The 27,364-nt window shown below is 38.1% G+C and overlaps 1 long non-coding RNA gene across 1 annotated transcript in view; it reads right to left on the reverse strand.

Annotated features, from left to right (window-relative positions):
* The window catches only part of LOC122801399, a 108,506-nt gene extending 81,749 nt beyond the window's left edge, over positions 1 to 26,757 (reverse strand). The window contains exons 1-2 of the long non-coding RNA XR_006364705.1: positions 26,705 to 26,757; positions 795 to 893 (exon numbers count right to left, since the gene is read on the reverse strand). This is a non-coding gene — a long non-coding RNA (uncharacterized LOC122801399). The remainder of the gene's footprint in view (positions 1 to 794; positions 894 to 26,704) is intronic.
* Between the last annotated feature and the right edge of the window lie 607 nt (positions 26,758 to 27,364).

The following is a 27,364-nucleotide window of genomic DNA, read 5'->3' on the forward strand; positions in this document are numbered from 1 at the left end:
CACATGTGTACACCACAGTACTGAATACATTTGCCTCTGTAGTTCTCTTACAATGACTTTGGCAGAACAAATGTCTACTGCCATAAAATCCAAACCTATGTTCACATCTGTTCATGCAACATATCAAGAGAGAAGACATGTGATGTAATTGTTGTTGTGTGATGTCAGCATGTTCACACAAAATGATTCCCTAGGCTAGAAATGAACATCAAGCTGTATAACTCCTACAGCAAATAATATAGCTATTAATTATACGAGACACAATTAGCTATTAATTATATGAGTGGAACTGTTAATATTGCTGTTGGAGTCCACCTATGTGATGTCATTAAATCAACTGTACTTTATTTGTCCATAATTTTTACATGCTAAAAAGGATGAAGGAGGCCTCTGTCATTCTATAGATGCACAGTAGATTTGGGGGGAGGGGTGTCATTCCTGCAGAATCACAAATGCTTGCAGTCACTCAATGCTGGTTTGGAACACTTGCCTAAGCATTGAGAAAATCAACACTATATTGTAATCAATGAATGTATGATTGTATACGTGCATCACCAGTTGTCATATGTGTGGTTATGTGAAAGCATTACATCATGTGTATGAATCAAGGAAAATGTGACCCTGTAATTACATACAAATAATCTTGCTATATATCAGACAACTCTGTTTAATGCCAGATATACCCAAACACACCTGTGGACCCTGCTGTGGTAAGTGATGTTAGAACAACAATTATGCACAATGTGGATATAAGACCATATAGGAACACATGCCTTACTCAGGCAACAACATACCTTATATTATCTCATGTCCTCAGTCCTGAGATGGCATCTCACTGCAGCTGGTATGGAAGTACAATCTATTCAAATGACAGCATCGATCTTCAATATAACCTTTCAAAAGGAAATTTGGAATAAATTCTTGTAAGAAGATACAGCATGTCCACATGAACATAGTGCATGAGGGTGACAACACTGTTAACACCATATACATTGTCTGTAAGCAATGATATTGGGATTTGAATTATATGCCTAACATAACAAGCTAATGAAGGTTTGTTGAAAAACAAGCACAACTAGAGATGTACTTTATAACTATGACACTGCACATTTCAATGGATGACATCACCATTGTTTATTACCTTGATGTATCCACTAAAAAGTGGTTGCACAGCACAAGTATGCAGTATAGATATACGTCATAGCTGTATTTGCAGTCTGTTTTGCACAATAAGAGGAAGAAACACACACTCCCTGAGGACAATCATACCTGTTTTGTAACTCCCTACCTATCTACTGACACAATCTATGCAAAAGTGTATTACAGGCATGGACCACATAAGAACTATGACTGTTTTTGAGCCAGAATGCATCTCTGAGTGGATGACATCAGCTGTGTCATGCAAAGGAGATGTGTGTGCAGAAACAACTTCTACAGCTATGTGGGATTTTAAATGTTTTCGGTACTAATAGGAGTAAGACACACCTGCATCCATTTATATTCACACACACACACACACACACACACACACACACACACACACACACACACACACACACACACACACACACACACACACACACACACACACTTAGAAGTGTCTTACTGTTATATTCAAACTCCCTACCTATCTACTGACAATCAACACGCATGTGCATTATAGGCACCCACCAGTATGATGGATCACAGGAGAAATCTGACTGCATATGAGCCACACTGCATCTTTGAAGGGATGACATCAGCTGTGCCATGTAAAGGAGATGTGCAAGAAAAAACATCTAAAATATAGGAATCTAAATATGTATAATACTAAAAGGTGTAAGAACAACTGCATCCACAAATTAACATTATACACACACACACACACACACACACACACACACACACACACACACAGTCAGGATAGTTGTATTGTTATATTCAAACTCTCTACCTTTCTACTAACACAGTCTACATACATGTGTATTATAGGCATGCACCACAGGAGACATCTGACTTTAGTGTTTTTGAGTGCAATATTGAAGTGATAACCTCACCAGTGGGTGGCATACAGTGTGCATCCATGGACAGAGTGAAAAGGGGATGTGGGGTTGGTCTGACCATATAAATGTTTCTCATGAGTCAAACTCAAATTAGCATAACTGCTGAATTAATCCTTCAGTGATACTATCAACCCCATCGCACACACAGAAGTTGAACATTGTGAGATTAGCCCCTACTAATTTAGTTGCACAATAGAGAGGACAGTGTAAAAAAACACAAGCACCACTGCAGAAGTCTGACTTCTATATTGTAAGATTGGATTTTATAGAGGATGATATTAGCACTGAGTTGTAGAGAAGATGATGTTGGGAAAAGGGTCTGACATTGATATGGACTCACCCTGCAATCTAAAGGTTTCTCAAAGCTGCTATTTCAGTGAGGCCAGCAGTATGTAAGATCATATTTTTATTACTCTATACACAACCCCACATGCAAGTTGACTTCTGTGAGATTAGAACCCCTACCTATCTAGTTACACACTCTAGAGGACAGAGTACTTAATGCCAGTGCCAACACAAAAGTTTGACTTCTACATTGTGACAGTGCAGTGTAGATAGGATTAGTTTCTCTTTCTTTGTCAGACAAGATATTGTGATGTTGAAGTTTTTGTGGAAAGACATACTTGTTGATATGAAGGAATAAGTGCAATCTTAAGATCAATGATAAATACATACTGCTGACTTAAGTTAATGCTATCCATTAGTGTATATTGCATTACTGAGACTTACATGTACCTGTGTTGTTTGAATGAGACACATGCATACCTGTGAAATACAGGATGGACAATGAAGCAGTCATAGATCATTAGGTTTTGATGATGGTATGTAAACCTTATGAATGATACTGATATTAGCAATGGTATGTGCTCATGCAAGGGCAATGTGCACTATCAATACAAAACAATTCTTAATGTTTCAAAGCAGTAGGGCTTAGCAAAGGCTTTATGTGGTTATATATCATTTGCACACATAAATATTGTAGTGCAGACCTGACTGTCCAGAATGAAGTGACCAATCAACCACACAGGTCACTGCAGTTCATTACATTTCCATGTAAGGATGTAATACACAAGCAATAATGCCCTACAGGGTGTGTGTTAATGGTGGAGGGCCTGTACACCTATGGAAAGACATTAATTACACATTAACACTCACCCTGGAAGGCATTATTCCACTTACTGAATTGTTTTTTTCTGTAAAATTGTTGTGTTTTACTTACTTACTTATGCATTTTTTAAGTTCTATTTTATTTTTTAATGTATTTTTGATGTAAAATAGTTCCTCTGTCTAATGTTTCAAACTTGCTGTAGTATATGCTAATGGTGTGGAGAAAGCATTCTTAAAAGTAATAACTTTCAATCACACATTAAGAAACACTGACAGCATGTACAATAAAGGCGTTAGGTAGGCAGCAGTATTCATTGCAGTTATATTAATTGTAGCCTCCATTACACTTTGCATGATATCCAGCAGCCTGATACATATGGAAAGAGTGAATGTACCACAGTTCATTACTCAAACTCTGTATGACTGTAGTGCAGCAGACGTATTGGTATTTACGCTAAGCTAAACATGGCAATGAGATGTAAGGCAAAAGCTGACCACATTTTGCAGTAACACTTGAAATGCCATTTAGCATCACATAATACACTTGATCATTACCAGACTTCATGCAAAGGCTGATAAAACAGAAGGCAGTTAGACAGTTACACAGGCAACACTTTCACAGAAAAGACACATAAAAACTGGGAGTAAGAGTTTCACCTATTCCTGGATTTAAACCATTGTCATACCTCTAAACTGTTCAGATTTTTGCTGAATGTCCAGATTTATGCCTCATATTTTTGGTTCATTTCTCATAAAAACAGGGTTTTCTGGAAAAAAAATATTGAGACTTGAAGTTACTAAGTACTGACAAACATTTGAATTTCAGGCTTCATATCCTTCAGAAAATCCATGCTAACAGAAAACATGTTATTCTAGCAACTTCCTAAGCTTATAAGAGCAATATTTAAACACTATCCCTATTTTTGGGCCTTTGTCTCCTATTATTATGGGCTTTGTCCAGATATCTTGAGCTAAGAAGTTGAGAGGTTTGACTGCTGTCAAGATGAAAAATTAAGTTTACAGACTTGATCATTATCTCAACACCCCACAAAGGACAAAAATCACAGCATTGAAGGGATAGTGATAACCTGTTCAGCCAATGGAAGATGCAGGTATTCAACTTCAACAAAGTAATGACAGTAGGAAAATGCCATAGGCTGAAATGCACATACATCAGCACAACGAATAGTCAGCTATGCAAAGGGGTGAGAGCGAAGGTGTGAGTACAGAGACACATGGACAGACACATACCAAAGGTTGTTGTTATGGGTCATTAATACACACCTTTATGGTATGCCCTAATTATTCATCTATCATGCTCTGTGTTGGTAACTCATGGCTCTGGGGATCAAGAGGCTGTAGGTCTGTAGGTCATAGGTTCATAGGTAGGTACTAGGCTATCAGCTCTGGGGCCTACATAAGCCCAGCCAAAAAGGTACCCTGGCTTTTGCCACCCAAGAAAATTATTTTCCTGTGCCACTGTCGAGCAGTGCCACAGAGATGATCCCCGGGGTGAATTTCCTATTTCCCGTCCATTCATCAAGATTTTTCTTGAAGAGTGCTAATGAGGAGCTTTGTTTGATATAGATAGGTAGTTTATTCCAGAGTATGGGAAGTCTCTGGGACAGGAATCTATCCCTCTGGCATGTTCTGTTTATTGTGGTGACAAGGTTTAGGTCCCTAGAGCATGTAGCTCAGAGGGATTGGGATTTCTTTAAGTGGAGCATGTCCAACAGCTCTGGGTTTGACCATAGCTTTGTATGTTAGGCAGAGATCACCTCTGAGTAGGCATGTGCGACGGAGTAAAGCTGGATTTGTTTGAGACGGTCTGCATAGGGCATCTGTTTGAGGCCAGTTATCCTCTTTGTGAGGTATTTCTGCAGCCTTTCCAGTTGTTGTAGATGTCTTGTGAGGTACATACCAAAAAGGGCATTGTACTCTACAATGGGTCTAATGAGTGATGAGTAGAGGGGAACAATGACCTCTTTTTTTCTGGATGAGAAACCTTTTGTGATGAGGTGTGCTACGTACAAGGATTTCCTGACTACTGTGGCAATGTGATTATCAAAGGAGAGACTGCTGTCCACCTGTGTCCCAAGGTCTCTTATCACACTTTCAGTGTTAAGTATACTACCACCTGTGTTGTAGTTCATGGGTACAGAGTTTTTACCAAAGGGGATGACAATGCACTTTTTGGCATTGAGCTTGAGGCCATGGCTTTGGCACCAGGCATCTGTCTCACTGAGGCCCTTTTGTCAGGCAAAACCTGATGAAGACAGTAGAATAAGGGTGGTTTACTAATTATTTCTTATGGTAATGGATTTGGTTGCAAATGCTTTTTTACAACAGTATTCAAAATCTGCTCATTAAAGGTCATAAACAGATAAATATTCTGGTTCTGAGATATTTCTTAAGGGGAAGATAGGCAGAACATTTTCCTCTTGCCCTTGTGTCAGTTGCATTGTGATGCTTATTAGCCTTCTTTCCACTGTTTTCCTCTTTTTCTAGGGACATCAGAATTATCATATGAAAGACCACTTGCAGATGATAAGCACAAACTTTCTTTGGTTAGCAATAGCCTTTAGTTAGATGTAAATCTAAGGAGAGAGTAAGAAATGTATTCCTTTAGCATCTGAACTTGTTTAATATGCTTGTTTAACAGACAGCTTGCATCATTTCCAATCACTATTTCTTTCCTTCTTGTTTTTATTGATTATGATCGCAGGCGATCCTGATAGCGACAGTGTAGAACTTTTACCACCTGATAGAGTATCGGTAGCCTCTGATGATGATGATGGTGATATAGATGCACAGTCTGGGAGTGGAGAGGTTCAGTCTGACACTGAGGTTGTGGCTCCCACATTCACTGGCCTTATTTCAGACATAGTCAGCATGCCTATGCATACCCATCCCACTGAACACTTAGATATAAGACGGGCTGAGGGTGACACAGTTGATTGGGGTAGTGTGGTTACTCTGGTCCAGTTTCAGTTGAGTCTGCTAGTAGCCATTGTTAGGGTGTGGTACCACATATGAGGGTTGCTAGAGGTTCTTAAAGGAAACCTACTGTATACCCTTGTCCTGATACTGGTGTGTCATTATGTACCACCAGACACATGTATAGTGCCATTACAGAGGCACAGGCATGTTCCACCAGGGCCTCAGAACAGATAATGTGAGTCCTAAATATGGTGCATTCTGGGGTTCTTGACAGCCACAACCATGTGGGTGACTCCTTGGACAGGATGAGTGAAACACTGGATTGGGTACTGTCTGTGATGGAACATCTGCTCGGGGATGGTTGCCATCTACCGGTTCATAGAGCCACAACCGGTTCATAGAGCTCCATCAGTGATTGGGGTTGCTCACACCCAGACATAGCAGGCCATGGGGTCATGGTCCTGGACTTAGTTGTGAAGAGACCTCATCCAGCAGGCATTGCTCATGTTTAGATAGCACCCCCACTTCAAATCAGGGATGTGGAAGTGGCAATATAAGTCCTGATAGAGGCAGTTTATTTGGTCAGGAATAACAACACTGGACTAACAACCTTACCATGCCTGTCTCAAACCTGTACAACAAGCCAGGATATAGTGCTAGCACAGAGCTTAATTGTGTTCATGCAAGTGCACACACACACACACACATTTCACAAAAAGTGATCATACCAACTCACACACATGCAAACAGCTAAGGTTTCAATAGGCTTCAGCCTCCCAATCCACCTTGATAGTACATTAGAACCTTAAGCTCAACTCTACCTCTAACTGTAATGTGCCTTTTAACTTTAAAAAAGCGCTTCCCATAACACCACCACTACATAAGATAGCTCACACATTCGGGATGAGCACACACATACACTAAGTCTATCCTCAACCAATCCCTGACCTTAACCTTAAATACTCACAATCACACACACACACACACACACACACACACACACACACACACACACAAAGTTAATCTACCCACTTACCTAACACACTTACAAACCATGTATACATCTCACTTACCTTTTTCAGCAAAACGAATATATAACAAAATGTCCATTCAATAAACTGAACATTTGTACAACCAAACCTGCACCTCTGTCTGTCGACCAAATCAACAGTCATCTAACCTAATGTCAACTGAGAAAATATGCATGACATCCTTTAATTCACCAAGGAGAATCCCAGGCTGATTGTGCTAGGCTGACAGTTGAAAATGGATAGGTACGAGGTGTCAGATAATAAAGCTTATTTATAACAACAGCAATTTTGTACTCCTGAGCAATAATAGGACTCACAGCTGCTTTTTGTAATTATAGGGATTCCTGGACCAGTCCCCAAAAAGCTATGTCCCTTACTGGTCAGGTAACTGCTGGCACCAAACTTGTCATAGCATCACCAGTTTCTATGTTATACTAAAAAGGATACTCACAATTCATAGCTAATTAAAAAAAAACTTTATCTTTGCATACCTTCAACCAGTGTTTGCAGCAGTTAGTGCAGCCAACTCACAGCAAGATGTTCTACAGTTCAATTCTGAGCTGGGGTGGTTTCTGTGTGGAGTACGCATGTCCTTCCTGTTTTCGGGTGGGTTTCATCTGGGTTCTCTGGTTTCCTCCCACATTCTAAAGATATGTGGCTGGAGCGTTTCTCCCCGGGCCTCCACAGAAAATGGGGTCTGTCCAAGTTGAATTTTACCAGTAAAGAAATGTTAAATAAATCAATAAAATAAATAAATAAATCAAGATATATGCATGCATATACATACAACTATATATATATATATATATATATATATACACACACACACATACACATACACACACACACGCACACACATACTCTGTGTATATATATATATATATACTGGATACACACACACACACACACACACACACACACACACACACACACACACACACGTAAGTTGTTGCAAGGCAGTAGAGTAAATACTCCCAGAAAGACTTTCTAGAACCAAACAGCATTAAAAAAGAGAAAATAAAATACAAGAATTAAAATGCACATAGAACCATATAAACATTATATAAGCATTTGTGCCACCCCAGTTTGCTTACTCAGTTTGCATAACCTAGAAAGCAGAAAACAAAAAGGTCACACAGACAAACCAATTAGTAAAAACTTCTAGAAAAACATAGCCAAGCTAAAATTTTCAATGTGCGGTACTTTAAACCTCCTGCAATAGAAGCCCACTGGATATATGCAAATGATCCCCTTAAGGACATCAAGTGTTTCAGCTCAATGGTTTCTGAATGACCATGAATTTTGCAGGGGAGCCCACAGGATTTTTTGCAGGGAGGTATAAACCCAGATCCCTCCACACACACACACATGCAACCCCTCCCCCCAATCAGCCTTTCCAGTGTCCCATTACTTGGCTATTTCTCCCCAGTTGCCATAAACACTGTCCAAAACTCTCAGTGTTTATACTGTTTTATGCTTTACTTTTATAATGATTACAGATATTTGGATTTAATTTACAACTTTTATTTCAAATTTTATAGCACAAACACTGATAGACATGTGGTAAACAAAACAATAGTCTTACAATGAAAACAGACTTAGCATTAAAACGTCTCTACTTTTGAAACTCACATTCACTGAAACAGCACTGAAACTCACATTCAAAGAAAATGCATCTGGCCAGTGGCAGGTTAAGTTTACCTTTGGGCTGTTTTCAAATCATAGGCCCCTTGCACACATTTTAGGACCATGCAACAGTTTTTTGATTCATCATCCTGATTGTATTAATTATAATATATAATAATTTAATTATATCCCTTGTATAATACAGCATCACTTGTTAGAGTGTGTTTTAAATTTATAGTTTTGAGCATTTATTCACTAAGCAATGAAACAAAACATATGAACCAATAATGACAAACTGCTCAATTCAGAACATTTCAACCATAAAAAGCCACTCAAAGTTTTGTCATTACAATCCACCAACATCATTCAATATGCACAATCTCTGCAGAAGTGAAAGTCATCTGCATACTTCCACATTAAAGAGATGTGAAACTAATGAAGAAGTTGTTGCTAGAAAAAAAACTTTATATTTTAGTGTTTCATCTACAAATTCAGTGCCTGCTGCCTTTAAAGAATAAATTGCCTATGTTACATTAAACATTGGTAAGCTGTCATATTGTTATAGGGTTAGTAGGCAACTCATCCAAATGAGAACTTTCTCAGGACTGCAGTACCTCACCCCTTAAAATACACATTTACATGCTGTGGAAGTAGAGCCTACAGCGCTCTAAATTAAGATGCAAGCATGTTACCTGTTGTGCTACTAACACTCTTTAAAATGCTATACCACAGTAGTGATACCATTTGCTAAACCAAACAGTTAAACATCTTAAGCAGACTTGGCATGAGCAGCAGTAAACTTCTCTTCCCTTTTAAGCTCAAAATTCCTTAAAAAAATTTACTTGAAAATTAATTCCACCTGCTAACTCTAAATAGGGCATTTCACTCACACACACACACACACACACACACACACACACACACACACACACACACACACTTTAACATCTTCATGCAAGAAATCTGGACAAAGCCTAAAATAAATTAGGACAGATTATAAATATTGTTCTCATGAACTTAGAACATTGCTAGAATAACAGGATTTGTGTCAGTATGCATTTTTTTAAAGGATATGATGTTTAAAACTTAAATGTCTGCTATTATTTAGCAACTTCAGTTCTCTGTAGGAGGAATATGTGGCAAAACTCTGGACATTCTGCAAAACCTAGAGAGCTGGAGGGTATGTTACCTCCTTCTTATACACACCCACACACACACACACACACACACACACACACACACACACACACACACACACACACACACACACACACACACACACACACACACACACACACACGCCATACCTTTCAATCTCTTAGCATAAGAAATCTGGACAAAGTTGGTTATAATGTTAAGGCCAAAGGCACAAAACTAGGGACACATATAGAAAGTTGCTGGAATAACAGGATTTGTGTTAGGGTGCATTTTCTAAAGGCTATGAAGTCTGAAACTCAAACACGTCACTACTTAGTAACTCTAATTCTTAGCTCATCCCAGTGATTTGTGAAAAAAAAACAGAATTTTTATGAGGAACAGACCAAAACTATAAGGCAAAAATCAAAACATTCTGTGAAAATCTGTACAGTTGAAAGGTATGACACACACATACATCCCCCTACCTCCTTAGAAAGTGAATAGAACAACAAGGTTTGCATTAGTATGCATTTTCTGAAGATATGAAGTCTAAAACTAAAATGTCTGCCATTAGTTTCTGACTTCAGTCCTCAATGATTTGCTAGAAAAAAAATGCAATTTTATGAGAAACAAACAGAAAATATGAGGTAAAAATCTGGATAATTCCAATGTATGACCCCCCCCCGACACACACACACACACACACACACACACACACACACACACACACACTCCTACCCTCTAATTTCTTACACACAAACACACACACACACACATGCCCATGCGCATGCACACACACACACACACACACACACACACACACACACACACACACACACACCTACCTCCCTCTTACAAACACACACACACACACACACACACACACACACACACACACACACACACACACACCCCTATCTCCCACTTACAAACATACTTACACAGACCTACCTACTTCTTACACACACATACACACGCACACATGCATACCCCTACGTTTACCAACTTACTTCTTACATACACATATACACACCCCTACCTACCTTCTTACATCCACACACCCCTACCTATTTCTCACACACACACACACACACACACACACATACACACACACACACACACACACACACACACACACACACACACACACACACACACACACACACACACACACACACACACACACACACACACACACACTCCCTAAGTTGTTGCAAGGCAGTAGAGTAAATACTCCCAGAAAGACTTTCTAGAACCAAACAGCATTAAAAACAAAGAGAAAATAAAATAAAAGAATTAAAATGCACATAGAACCATATAAACTTTATATAAGCATTTGTGCCAGCCCAGTTTGCTTACTCAGTTTGCACAACTTAGAAAGCAGAAAACAAAAAGGTCACACAGACATACCAATTAGTAAAAATGTCTAGAAAAACATAGCCAAGCTAAAATTTTCACTGTGCGGTACTTTAAATCTCCTGCAATAGAGGCCCACTGGATATATGCAAATGATCCCCTTAAGGACATCAAGTCTTTCAGCTGAATGGTTTCTGAATGACAATGAATTTTACAGGGGATCCCGCAGGATTTTTTGCAGGGAGGTATAAACCCAGATCCCTCCACACACACACACATGCAACCCCCCCCCCCCCAATCAGCCTTTCCAGTGTCCCATTACTTGGCTATTTCTCTCCAGTTGCCAGAAACACATTCCAAAACTCTCAGTGTGTATACTGTTTTATGCTTTACTTTTATAATGATTACAGATATTTGGATTTAATTTACAACTTTTATTTCAAATTTTATAGCACAAACACCGATATACATGTGCTAAACAAAACAATAGTCTTACAATGAAAATAGACTTAGCATTAAAACGTCTCTACTTTTGAAACTCACATTCACTGAAACAGCACTGAAACTCACATTCAAAGAAAATGCATCTGGCCAGTGGCAGGTTAAGTTTACCTTTGGGCTGTTTTCAAATCATAAGGTCCCTTGCACACATTTTAGGACCATGCAACAGGTTTTTGATTCATCATCCGGATTGTATTAATTATAATATATAATAATGTAATTATATCCCTTGCATAATACAGCATCACTTGTTAGAGTGTGTTTTAAATTTATAGTTTTGAGCATTTATTCACTAAGCAATGAATCAAAACATATGAACAAATAATGGCAAACTGCTCAATTCAGAACATTTCAACCATAAAAAGCCACTCAAAGTTTTGTCATTACAATCCACCAACATCATTCAATATGCACAATCTCTGCAGAAGTGAAAGTCATCTGCATAATTCCACATTAAAGACATGTGAAACTAATGAAGAAGTTGTTGCTAGAAAAAAAACTTTATATTTTAGTGTTTCATCTACAAATTCAGTGCCTGCTGCCTTTAAAGAATAAATTGCCTATGTTACATTAAACATTGGTAAGCTGTCATATTGCAATAGGGTTAGTAGGCAACACATCCAAATGAGAACATTCTCAGGACTGCAGCACCTCACCCCTTAAAATACACATTTACATGCTGTGGAAGTAGAGCCTACAGCGCTCTAAATTAAGATGCAAGCATGCTACCTGTTGTGCTACTAACACTCTTTAAAATGCTATACCACAGTAGTGATACCATTTGCTAAACCAAACAGTTAAACATTTTAAACAGACTTGGCATGAGCAGCAGTAAACTTCTCTTCCCTTTGAAGCACGCAATTCCTTAAAAATGTACTTGAAAATTAATGCCACCTGCTAACTCTAAATAGGGCATTTCACTCAAATACACACACACACACACACACACACACACACACACACACACACACACACACACACACACACACACACACACACACACACACACACACACACACCTTAACATCTTTATGCAAGAAATCTGGACAAAGCCTAAAATAAATTAGGACAGATCATAAATATTGTTCTCATGGACTTAGAACATTGCTAGAATAACAGGATTTGTGTCAGTATGCATTTTTTCTAAAGGATATGATGTTTAAAACTTAAATGTCTGCTATTATTTAGTAACTTCAATCCTCTGTAGGAGGAATATGGGGCAAAACTCTGGGCATTCTGCAAAACCTAGAGAGCTGGGGGGTATGTTACCTCTTTCTTATACACACACACATACACACGCACACACACACACACACACACGCACACACGCACACACACACACACACACACACACATGCACGCACACACACGCACACACACACACACACACACACACACACACACACACACACACACACACACACACACACACACACACACACACACACACACACCATACCTTTCAATCTCTTAGCATACAAAATCTGGACAAAGTCTGTTATAATGTTGAGGCCAAAGGCTCAAAACTAGGGACACATATAGAAAGCTGCTGGAATAACAGGATTTGTGTTAGGGTGCATTTTTTAAAAGCTATGAAGTCTGAAACTCAAACATGACACTACTTAGTAACTTTAATTCTTAGCTCATCCCAGTGATTTGTCAAAGAAGAGCAGAATTTTATGAGGAACAGACCAAAACTATAAGGCAAAAATCTAAATATTCTGTGAAAATCTGTGCAGTTGAGAGGTATGACACACACATACATCCCCTACCTCCTTAGAAAGTGAATAGAACAGCAAGGTTTGCATTAGTATGCATTTTCTGAGGATATGAAGTCTAAAACTCAAATGTCTGCCATTAGATTCTGACTTCAGTCCTCAACGATTTGCCAGAAAAAAATGCAATTTTATGAGAAACAAACAGAAAATATGAGGCAAAAATCTGGATAATTGTGAGGTATGATCCCCCACACACACACATACACTCCTACCCTCTAATTTCTTACACACAAACAGACACACATGCCCATGCGCATTGACACACGCACACAAGCACGCACGCACGCACACACACACACACACACACACACACACACACACACACACACACACACACACACACACACACACACACACACACACTCACCTACCTCCCTCTTACAAACACACACACACACACACACACACACACACACACACACACACACACACACACACACACACACACACACACACACACACACACACACACACACACACACACCTCTTAAACACTTAAACACATGCACACATCTACCTCCTTGTCCATTAGTCCGCAGTCCAAATGTCTTCCGGAATTCAAATTCCATGTGTGCGTGGATTATGGAAGATGTAAACCATTGGTCACACAGAAGCAAAGGGTGTTCTTAAAGAAGAATGCCCTTAAAAAACATTCTTTTTATCTATTTAAAAGAAAATTAATCTCGCGGCCATCCAGTTTTCAAAGGGGTGAACTTCACCCCCTTGCAACTGCCTGCGAGCACCCTTGGACTTTTTTCTTTTTCCTTTTTAATTCTTTAAGGATACATTCAGGACAATAAAGGCAAACCCCACTAGCTGTGAACATGCATGTTTGGGCTTCTTATGACCTCATTGGCACAGTGTAAGTAGACTGAGTATCCTTTACAAACACAGGGTCTTTAAACCCAGCTGATATCCATAACTATTAAGGTATCTGCCAACTAACATCCAACTGTGTTTAAAGACCCTTTGTTTCTAAAATATATTCAAATAGTCACTTTATGCTATGTTAACAAGGTCATGAAAAGGCAGAAATATGTATGACCAGAGCTAGCGGGGTTTGGCTTTATTGTCCTCAATGTATCCATAAAGAATTAAAAAGGTAAAGTGAAAAGTCATCATTTTTCAGAAGCCATACAGTTGAAACACATGATGTCCTTAAGAGGGTTATTTGCATATATCCCATAGGCCTCTATTACAGGAGATTTAAATTATCACACAGTGAAAACTGTAGCCTGGCTAGGTTTTTCCTAAGAGTTTTTACTAATTTAGAAAGCAAGGGATGCCAAAAATCAGATTAAGACAAACACGTGCATACAACATCACCACAAAAGTGACATGCTATAACCATTTGTAATGAAAACAATTTGCAATGTCACTCAGGCATATGTTAAAACCCAATCAAAAAATACTACTTCACTACACTGCCCAGGAACAGTATTCTCCAGATTCTGTAGCTCATGTCTGATCTACCTCTCTCACATTCTGCCATTTTTCATTGTGAGCAAAGATGTGTCTCAACTGTCACTGCTTTTGCTGAATGTCTTTGGATTTGCCTCATATTTTTACCCTACTTTTGTATTTTTTTTTATTATTTTCTGGTAAATCTCTGAGCATTAAAGTTGGTCAATAATGTCAGATGTTGGAGTTTTCTACTTCTTATTGTTCACAAAATGTAGGCTGAAATAAAATCTGTTGGGCTCCCTACTGAAACGTCAGCACTTAAAATGCTGACTGCCAAAAAGTCATAAAAAAGACATAAAATGCAGAAAAAGAGCAAATCTCAAAGATTGCTCTTCTCCTTTAAACTGTGGAGTGCAAGCCCCCCCCCCCTGCATCCCTACAGCCAAAGAAAGTACATACATTAACTCTGAGATCATCATACATCAGAGAAAAGGGAATATTCTAGGAAGTGGCCATTTTGGACTTAATATATGTAAGCCTGTTTTTTTGGCCATTCAGTTACTGTGTTTTGTGATTCTCTCTAGTGGGTTCCAACATTTCAAATGGCTGTTAATCTGTTGTTCTATTAAACTTTTAGGTGAATTGGAGTATTATTTACAAATCATCCCTGATTTTTTTGTTCTTAATTCTTGCGCAAATATGTTGAGAGCTATGAGCATACATTTCCAGTGCAAACCCACATCATAAATGGAAATCATGCAAAGCCAGTAAAAATGAAACCATGCACAATTATGTTAAAGTTTAGGACATTTATGCTATTCTGTCATACGTTAGCTGATAATGGAAAATACATGGGTGGCTGGATGAGGAGAAGGGAAGTCTGAATAAGGAGGTTGAAGCTAGAATCAGAGCATCTGTGGCCAACTGGCACAGAGTATCAGAGAAAGTATATGATGGAAGACTGACAAAGAAGCTAAAAAAGAAGCTGTACAAAACAGTGGTGAGACCAGAACTTCTGTATAACACAGAAACCTGGACAGAGAAGGAGAAGCAGTTAAGGAATCTTGAAATGATGAAGATAAAATGCTTGGGAAGGATGGTAGGATGCACATTGTGAGACAGTTGAAGATTTTACAGAAGAAAAGCAAAAGTTGCTCCCACTGCAGAGAAAGTCAAACAGAACAGATCATGGTGGTTTGGGCATATGTGCAGCAAAGCAAAAGACAAATTGGTGAAGAGGATTTGGGAGAGACAGGTAAAAGGCAAGAGAAAACAAGGGTGTTCGGCAAAGAGACAGAAGTATTACATGAGAGAAAATCTGCAACAGTCAGGCATGACTCTTGAAGAAGGTAGGATGGTAGCACTGAACTGAGAGAGGTTGAGTCAGTTTACACGACACTCCAACCACATAGAGAAACAAAGGAGAAAGGAGGGTTTATGTTGATGATGATAAACAAGTGGAACTAGCCAGAGACAGACTGCTTTAATATTTATTGTTTGTTTGTTTGTTAATGGCGTGATTGGATTGGTACAAGTCCCTTTTCAGCCACTATTAGAACCACATAAAAAGCACGATGATAGTATCACAGGGAAGCAAAACATACAATACACAATATTATTACAAAGTGCCTTAGAGGGGAAAAGATGATAATAGTCATAATGAGGAGCAAAAAGCAATAATAACTACAGAGAGCTGTCCAGCACACATCATCAGACTGTCACAATGTGCAGGATTAATAGGAAAAGACAGAAAAAAGAAAGGAAAAAATAAGGACAATACAAAATATGAAAGTGACAGATAACTGTAGCAGTAATATTGAGGAACAACAGAAGAATACTAACTAGTAAAGAATTAGTATACAAAATGAAGGCATTTTCATGTACAGAAGGGCAGGAAATAAGTAAAAAGTGCAAAGGACTGCAAATAATGAAAATATTTTCATTTTAAGAGGTGTTTCATACCAAACACTCAACTTATACTGTTCTGTGCAAAGTTTTCTCACCCTTAGAATGACAACAATTTATATATATGTTTTAATCCTATGGACCCATGGTCTTCTGTAAGTCTTTCAATTGCTTCTACTACATACAGTATTTCAATAGATAAAACAGAAGTTTCTCCATTCTAAGATGCCCCATTTTCATTCTACTAACCTGAACATTATTAGTAGATGCTTTGACAGTAACTCACAAGTAACCTTTTCTCCAAGCAAGAAGGGAAGAGCCTCCTGACCACTTTAATAACTGCCAGTCTAACAGTGTATATTATAGCAATAAGGTAATGATTACCACACCCAGAAGTACATTATTTAAGAAAAGAAACTGTTACTTTTCTTAAATAATGGCATAGTATAATGCCTGTTTACTGCCCTTCCGCAGATGTCTTGGCATCCGCTGCAGTTCTGATGATACTGGCGCCTGCGCGGTACATCAGAGCTGTGGGCAAAAGCAAACGCAGCAGAGATCTCCGTTGCTTTTTGCTAAATATATGTAACATATGTTAAACTCATTTAACATAGCGAGAAACGAGATCTTGCTTTGCTTTTAATGGGTTTAACATAGCGAGACAGTTTTAAAATGAGATCTCCTTGTTTATGTTAAACCCATTTAACATAACGAGACAGTGTTTAAAACGAGTTATACTAATGGAAAAGTCGGACCTTTCCATTAGTATAAGCCAATCAGCGTGCACGTTTTGGGGGGATCATGGTATAATATTTTGTAATGGTATTTTTTCTATTTCAGTTTATCTAGGCTGAAAGAAACTAAAAGAGCAAGTGGCAGAAACCAGTATCTTAATAAGTGGAGTAGAACTTCAAGACAGTGTTAGAACATGCCTGTCTGTGTAAATGATATCTCTGTCCCTCTTGTATTAGCATATCTGGTGTCTTTGTTATTATATACAGGCATGGCGTACTCATCTGTTAAATATATTTTTCAATCTTATTAGCCTGCCTAAACAAAAGGCCACCCACAACTGTGTGTGTTAAGTGATTGTTAAACATTGTTTTACATTTAGCCATCCTAGGCATTCAATGCTTTCAGCTCAAGATCTATCTGTTGTATTTAAAAATATTCAGGAAGAAAGTGGAAATGCATTGATAAAATTATTTTTGTGTACTTAGTAGAGCATGAGTACTTGGTCAGACAAGAAAATAGACTAAGAATAGTTAGAGCTTTCATCTTTCATTAAGACGTTTTAACACTATTTCAGGTAATTAAGGTTGCTTAATGTCAGACACATAGGGATGGTTACAACATGGACACAATAACAATTTAGTTGGGGTAGTTGTAGAAGTTAACTGTTGGTATTACCAGGGACTAGGAACATATCTTACTATTAGTGCTTTAGATAGGACTTACATTATGCAGACAGGTGAAATGATATTGAATGGCTTTCTGGATTATATATCAAATTATTTTATTCTGCTTGCTGAATATGTTTTCTGTTATGGTATATCGTATCTGATTTACTTCCACGTATATATGTCTAATGTACAATGTATGTGCTGATTGTCTGGCCTGTTTCAATAACCATGTTATATTGATTGATACCCCAACCACATGTGTAAAAATGGGAAAAAGTGGTTTTGCATGGATGGATGGACAAATGGAGAGGTGGGTGAGTGAAAGAAAAAAAGCTCAGTTTATTCCCGTTTACACATTTTCTGTCTATTGACAAAAACATTTGCTTCTTGGCTATGCTTACTTCTAGTAGCCATCTGTTCTTCTAGACCCATTTTTGAGCTGCAGACCCTAATGTGCATGAAGTCTTATACCATTTTATAGTTCATAGGTTAGTACTAGGCTACTTGCCCCTTGTGGGCCATTTTAAGCCTAGCCAATTATCCCATGTGCGAATCAAACCCTGCACCTTGCGTTTGTCAGGTAAACACCTTAACCATTATGCCATTTTTCACAACAAATAGGTACATTTAAGAAAAAAATCCACTTTAAACCTAAGGTGTTTTTTGTTTTCTTTTCCCCTAGTGCATCTATTCAGATTCCATTTTTTTCTTTCTCAAGTAGGAAAGTTATAAAGAAAGAATTGTGCACTGTGCATAGACATCCACAGTGCTAGGATTCGTTTTGAACAAAGGACAAAATCCATTACACAGACAGATGTTTTTCATTCCTTCCTTAAGGGTTAACAAGATAATCGTGTAATGAAATAGACATTTTCCAGTTGGCTAGTCAATTGCATTTGTTGCTGCATTTTTAAGTACAGCAAAACACTGAATATAAAGTTTAAGGATCTCTTTACAAAACCAGTAGCGATCACTACAACTATTTTCAGAAATTTATTGACCCAAGGTATCAGACAGATTGCCACACGGTCATCCTTTCATGTATTTTTAGTGTATTACAAATAGGATAGCAGAGTTATGGATTACAGTGTAGCAATGAATATTACAATTCATCAATTTCTTGTAGTCAGTAAGCTATACTAGTTTCTAATGTCCCACTCATATAATGAATTTTGCACTGATCTTTATTGTGTGCACACTTCAGTTGTGTGATAACTCACTACAGCAGTAGATGTATGAATAATACAAATATAATATAGTTTCCATTTGAGTTTGGCAACCATAATATCCTATTAGAGAACACAATTAATCTCTACCTGTCTTTTCATGTTTATTAATGGTAAATTGCAATTCATGCATATAATTGAAGATTTATATTATTATACTGGAAGCAACTATATTTGGCATTCTTATAAATGTGGATTTTTGTGCATTTCTTTTATACTTTTTTTGCAGCTTTTTTTATCTTGCATTGGAATAGTCTTCTTCCCTTCTTGGCTGAGCAAAAAAAAAAAAACCCAGAATGGAGCCCATGGGCTGCTTTCCTTTTTTGCTGGATTGCACTGTAATGACATAGTTTGAGACTGCATTCCTGCATACAAGAGGATGTTTATTATTTAAAAAGTTGTTCAAGGATCAACAAACATCTCCAAATTTCATAGTTAAGAAATTGTGTGTCATCACAACTGTTACTCTCACATTACTGTTCTGGTAAGTTATTACATAACTGTGCTTTTCCTAGTACGATGCACAACCAGTAAGGGAACATATATCACTCTCAACTGTACAAACAGGCTAAGATCTTTGATATGGGTGACTTTTTTCACAAACCCTGATATATTGGATAATATGATGGGGTCATTCCACCTTATGAAGTAAAAGTGTTATAATTAGACAAACAGTGTTTCAAAAAATGTGTTTTTTCAGGGGTAAAAACATGTGTTTGCCTTTTTGTTCAAGGGATTGTGACACTGGAGGTGATTATAAGAATCAGGAGATGTGGATCGTATAGTCTCCCATATAGAGCTGCTGCTTGAGAATGGACACACCCCCACACAGCTCACTGGACAATGCATTGGGTTAGTTCCACTTTCAGTAGATATCTAGAAAGCAACACTGTAATTAGAGATCATAGGCTGACCACAGCATACCTTAATTCTGTTCTATTACATGGATGTCAGGTATCCAGCCACACCAGGATGGCAGCAGACAAAGGATGAGATTCGATGGTATATTTTGTATGGATACAGTTTTAGGACAGGTACTCATGATTACTCTGGTGTATCTTTTGTAGTGTGCTCACAGGGCAGGGCAGGTCACTAATGCAGTGACACCTGTAGTGTCTTCACAGTACAACAGGCTGATAACGGCACCCATGCAGGTGTTGAGAATTATAACAAAACCTAGATACCTGAGTCACTGTCTGATGACAAAGTGGCAATGCCTATTTTCATCCACAATAGGCATACACTCACAGAATGAAGGCCTGGCCTTGTCCACAGAAAAACCTAAGGCTGCGCAGACTGAGCTCTCAACAACCCCAGGGATGGTGTACCACAGCTTTGGGCACCAGTTATGCTACACATGCAGCAGCAGTAGCAGCAACAGCAGATGAATACACCACATTTTTGGGGTATACCTAGCACTACCCAGCCTCACAAAAGTGCATAATGCCAACATGTGTCTCAACTGAACTTGACATGTAGGTAACATTCCAGATCAAACAGCATATGTGACAGAGTAACATGCATACATAGAAAGCCATAGCTCAGTCCAGCATGGAACTGACTGATGCTTTACATGGCATCCTAGAGGAGACATAGTCAAGGGATACAGTACTGATTGGTCTTATGAGATCTATGGGAGCACACACCACTTCCATCTCCAATTCCACATGAAAGATTGCCAGAACCATCATCAATAACCACACTAGCAATGTAATCCAAACTCAGGGAAGGGTACATATCAGATGTGGTTATATAGGGGGGATTGATGCAGGAAATGTAATCCTCACCTACATCTGGAAGTGTACAACACTCTGCAATCTCTCATTGTAGGTGGACATGGCACTTAACATCCATTAGCCAGACACCTTACAAGTGGACTCTGTCTATATCATGGTCATATACTTGCACACCCTGCCATATGTGGCCAAGTCCTACTGCAACATACTAGCACATGTGATGGTCATGCAATTGCACCCTACCCCATGACTGGAGGAAATTGTCCCGTACATCATACCTTTCAACTGTCCAGATTTTCACAGAATGTCCATTTTTTTGCCTTAAATTTTTTGCCTGTTCCTCATAACATTTTGGTTTTCTGGCAAATCACTTCCTAATTATTGAGGATATAATATAATAAATAATGACAGACATTTGAGTTTCAGACTTTATATCCATCAGAAAATTCACGCTAATGTAAAACCTTTTATTGTATCAGCTTTCAAAGTTCGTAAGAGCAATATTTAAAAAATGTCCCTATTTTTAGGCCTTTGTCCCCTATTTTTTATGGCTTTGTCCAGATTTCTTGCTCAAAGTGGTTGAGAGGTATGCCAAACATATTTTGCCCATCATCTCTCATTGTGCTTCCTGTGACAGGCACTCCAATCATTATGTGTGGTCAGACTTGTGCCGTTTTGTTTCTAGCCACCTGTACAGATGATGACTGTGAACCACCTCTCCTAAATTATATGTGTGAATGTTTGGTGCACAATGTGGCTAAATCATTCACTGAAAGAAATACTCAGATATTAACACTGTATGCATCATCTTTGCTCTGTGTGAAACCACTCTATTACTGGACACATGTCAGGGTCCATAGATCTGGAATTCACATTGTAGTGTGGGGCTGGATGGTTACTGTTCTTCTACCACCCGTTTGTCACATGATAGTAATGATGTGCATTCCCTGCATACTGTGTGCACTGACTGACCTTACCAGTGACCTAGAGCTGCCCAGTCTGTTTCCTCACCAGCAAATTATTAGGCATGCATCATGCTCACAACAGTCCACAGACTGAGAAAGGGTTATACTGGACTGCCCCCCCCCCCCCCCCAACAGCAGAAGGGGGATTTCAGAAGGTGAAATCATAGCCTCTGATATTGCACTTTAAATGTGTGTGGTGTTATACTGGAGTTTAGCCATGCCCTGGTGGTTCCATGCAGGCTAATATAAAGTGAAATTTAAGGCTTTGCACACAAGTATTGCCCATGATGGGAGTATGAAAGCAACTAAATACTGTCTAGATAAAGCTGATCATTATACATTTGAATTTAAAGACTTTTTTCTGCAGCTCATTCAGTTTGTGCTGAAAATGTTTTACTTTAAAACAAAACAAGGTTACATGCAACCGAAGGGCAAAGCAATAGCCATTACTCCAATATGCAGACCTTTTCATGGGTTACTTTGAAATCCAGTACATTTATGATGCACAGTCAAACTGTCATCTAGGGGCATTAAATATGTATCAGTGCTACCTAGAAGATTATAGTTTAGTTCATCAAGTCCTCCATTCTGACTGATTACTATTTAGGGAGTCTGTAAATAACAATGAGTTTGGTATAGTTTTCTGTTTTTGAGCTGAGTTGTTTAATACTGATTTTCTGGATTTGGAAATTAACAACCTATTGGATGGGACTCTGTCCACTAACATTTAAAGAAAACTATTTTCTATAAATATGTTTCTTCCTTATGACAGTTGTCAGCCCCCATATTATGAGAAATATTGCAAAATCTCAGTTTATGATGGACTATAGAATTTAGACACTCTGACACATTTATGAATAAACCTCAAAAGATTTAATGCCTTACTTTTAACACACGAGTACCAGAAACAGTGTTTCTTGCAAATAAAATGCAATGAAGCCTGGTGTCTTCAAAGCAGTATAGGGGAGCTGTAGGAATCAACTAAATGGCGGGAGGTAAATCAATGAGATGGGGCTGTATTACAGCAGGTCAGTGAACATTACCTATGATCAAACAACAGATGGGTTCAAACACTTTCATCCACACACTGCCATGGTATGTGCCCACTCATTATATCCACTTTACTATTTACACATTAGATGTATGGCTGTAATCAACAAGGCCGGCCTTAACTGAAATGGAACCCTAGACAAAGGATGCCATGGGACCTGCTTATGCTCACTACTTCCCCCCTGCACGTCCTCACTTCTCTCTATTATTTTCACTTCATCCTGGCTGCACAATATACAGGCAGACTTCTTTGATTTTTGCTTTTCATAGCTTGTCTTACTTTTTAGTCCTCATCCCATGATTTTAACACACTCTAGCTGACCAAGCGTCCTGCAATTTAGTATGGTGGAAGTAACTGAATTAAGCCAAGAGCCCCAAGAAGTCACAGAGTGCATCTTAGAGCTTTTTCCTATACTTTTGATTTAAAGATGGTCTCAAAAAAACCATGAATATGAACCTTGTTCAATCATACTTTTTGTTACAAGGAAAAATAAGTTGGGTCTAAAGCGAAATGTTCAAAACGAATAAAATAATGGTTTCCTAATAAACTGAGAAGATAAATTCAGGGATATATAAATCCTATCTGTCAATAATGCCTGCCTTCCTACTCCTCCAAAAAGGCATAGTTATCATCTGTGTACCAGGACCACTTTGTACACTGAGTGCTTGTGTTACTTGGGAAAATAGCAAAAGCACAAATGGCCAGATGCACATTTTATACAGCTCAGGATCAGAGAAAAAAACACTTGGATAAAATCTCCACAGAGTCAAGGAGTACATGCAGAATCCAAACAGAATGAGTCAACAGCCAATAACTCAATAGCAGAACTAAATGCTTTTAGTGGGGAACACTATTCGATGCAACACTCACCCGCTGATCGTTTGCAATCAGACACATCCGACACAGACTGCCACAGACAGCCACTTACTGACTGCAATTCTGATGTTCAAATGTAATGCAAAGTGGAAAAAATATGTCCACTACATCTGAAAAGTCAGAGTAATAACTGCTTATCTTTGATCAAATGACAACAGTGTCAATCACTTTCATCCACAGACTATTCCTGTACTTAGCAGTTAAAGCCATCTTCATTGAGTTTATACACCTCTGATATCAGACTGTAAAAAATTGTCAACTGGCCACCGTAATTTATTTTAACCTCCCCCACACTCATAGACGTGACTATCAATTGCAGCCACTTGTATGACTGTGACCTCAGATGCTTGATTGCAATCAAATGAATAAATAAATACATAAATAAAAGCAACACGTGAATCTATTATCTTCTCAGTTATCTTCTGTCAGTATACAGTGCAACTAACTGCAAACTCCTCCATCACATACCTCTTAACTTCTCATCCTTTAAGTAGAAAGCTAAAAAAAATAACATTCAACAAAGGAACAAAATCAGTGAGAGGTACTTCCTTTATATACAAAGAAACTTTCTAGAATAACATGTTTTGCATTATCATGTTTTTTTCTGAAGGCCATTAAGTCTGAAACTCAAATGTATGTCATTATTTAGTGATTGTAATACTCATAGATTTGACAGAAAAACATACATTTTATAAGGAATATGCCAAAAGACAAGCTGAGAGAGAATCCACATCCCCCAAAATACAAACATATATGCATATGCACACAAGGGTCTACTTGATTAGACCAAAAAGCTATTTAATTGAATCTTACTTAACTGAACTACAACACTGAACCCTTACTTTAATGGATGTTCACATAACCTGAATTTTAACCTGGGAATGGAGGCAGTTGGCCAATATAAAAAAAACAAACACACTGAAGCATGTCAAATCCACCCAAGTTGTGGCTTCACTTCCATACTTCCCAAACCCTCCCAACTAATTATACCACCTCCTAGATAGCACTACAGTGGGGAAAACAGCAAATTTCTACATGTTGGCCAACAGCCTCCTTTTCCAGATTAAAATTCCTATGATGTGAGCATTTTGTTAAAGTAAGGTTTCAGTGTTGTTGTCTTGGTTAAGTAAGATTTGATTGAATGAATTTTCAGCCTACTCAAGTAGACTTGCATACACACACACAAACATACACACCCACCCCTACACACAGACACACACACACATGCACACGTAAATGCATGTGTACACACACGCACACACACACACACACACACACACACACACACACACACACACACACACACACACACACACACACACACACACAAACAACCATCAATTACACCCACTTTTATGGCTCTGACTATATCTCTTAGATGTCTGATTGCATCAAATGAATGAATGAGCAAATACATAAATAACTGCCACTCAAGAATTCTTTCTCTAATGTCACTGCTGTCAGAATACAGTGTGGAACCCATTCTATTCACCATACCTCTCAACCTCTAAGTTCATTAGTCAGGGAGAAAACTGAAAATATTGGTGGATAAAAGATCAAGTTCCTGGACAGGTAATACCTTCTTAAACTTAGAAACTTGCCAGAATAAAGACGTTGTATTAGTTTGCCTTTTTAAAGGCCATTAAGCTTAAAACTTTAATGACTGTCATTATTATATAGTAACTATAATTTTCACTATTTTGCTAAAAAAACAACAAACATTACAAGGAACAGACCAAAGTATAAGGGACAAATTCAGAAAATTATGTGAATCAAGGACAATCAAGGGCATATACATTCCCACCCCATACACACAGACATGTAACCATTTATTATAGCCACTTGTAAGAATGTATACCTCAGATATTTGTAATTAAACGGACATAAATAACTACTATACAGAAATTTATACTGACAGCTCACTGCTGTCACAATACCATGAACAATTTATTTATTTTATTTATTTGACATTTGTTAACCAGGTTAGTCTGGCTGGGCAGGTGCCCTTTTTCAGCAGAGACCCGAGGAGAAAAGTTCCAGAAAACAATGTTCACAGTAAGTTATAAAAATGATTAACAGGTGTATACAAGAGAGAGAATACAGATATAAATGGAGACATTAACAAAATTCATGATACAAAAATCAATAGAAAAAAATGTATACATTGTGCTAAAACATTTGTACAAGCTGCCCTTAGTAACCTTAAAATAAGACTATGTGCAAATCTTGTTATATGGTAGGGAAAGACGGAAAGGGGAAAAGGGAGGACTATATCAATCTACTCCTTCCCAGTACCTCTAAACCTCTTACCCCATGAATAAAGGAAGCATCTAAAATGATGGTGTGCAATAGACCAAATCAGGGACAGCAACATAATGAGCTCTGCATTAGTATGTTTTTTTATGTTGTTAAATCTGAAATTCAAATGCCTGTCATCATTATTTAGTGACTGGAAATCTCTGTGATTTCAGAGAAAAGCCATAAATGTTATGAGTAGAGGACTAAAATATGAAGCAAAAATCTGGGACAGTTGAGAGCATATACACCCCCCCCCCCCAGACATACACTTAAATACATACAAACACACACATACTCACATTTAAATAAATTAAGTACTTACCTTCTTACATGCTAGCAGTAACAGGCATACTGTCTGTAATTAAAAAAAACATGCACTATACTTAAAAAAAAAAAAAATTACAACAAAATATTTGTTCCCAGACTTCTTCCTCCACGCTAAAGTGGTTAACTTCTTTAACTTTCAGCCTGAGCCAATAGGAAAGGGTCTTAACTGCTTAATGCAGTAGCCCGGTGAGTCACTCATTGAGTGATATTTATGAAGTCTTTGACAACAGGATGAAAGAAAACTGGGAATTAGCAGAATGAGCTTGCTGCCAAACTATTCAGTCTGGCTAGTGAACTAAACCATTTTTTTTTATTTGCTGCGGCATTCATAGGAACTCCACTCATGTTCATACATGCACTGAGTTATGAGAACCAGGAACAAAATACAAAGTTAGAAAATTAACTGACTTTAATAGCATTTATTTTTACTTTTTAACTCGGGCCAGGCTGCAGCCTAGCAAAAAGTGCCATGAGACACCCCCAGTCGGAAATCGGACCTTGACAAAATACTCAGAGAAAGGAATTATTCACTTACAAACAAAAAAGTCCCTCTCAGATACCTCCATCTCATTTTATGACTATGTAGAGAAGTAATACCTGTCAGATTCTGGAGGTAATCAATGAATACTGGTTGATACTGTTAATCAACCTTAGT

The sequence above is a fragment of the Protopterus annectens genome, chromosome 4.part1 (assembly GCF_019279795.1).
Source record: "Protopterus annectens isolate FY-2018-M chromosome 4.part1, PAN1.0, whole genome shotgun sequence".
NCBI lineage: Eukaryota > Metazoa > Chordata > Ceratodontiformes > Protopteridae > Protopterus > Protopterus annectens.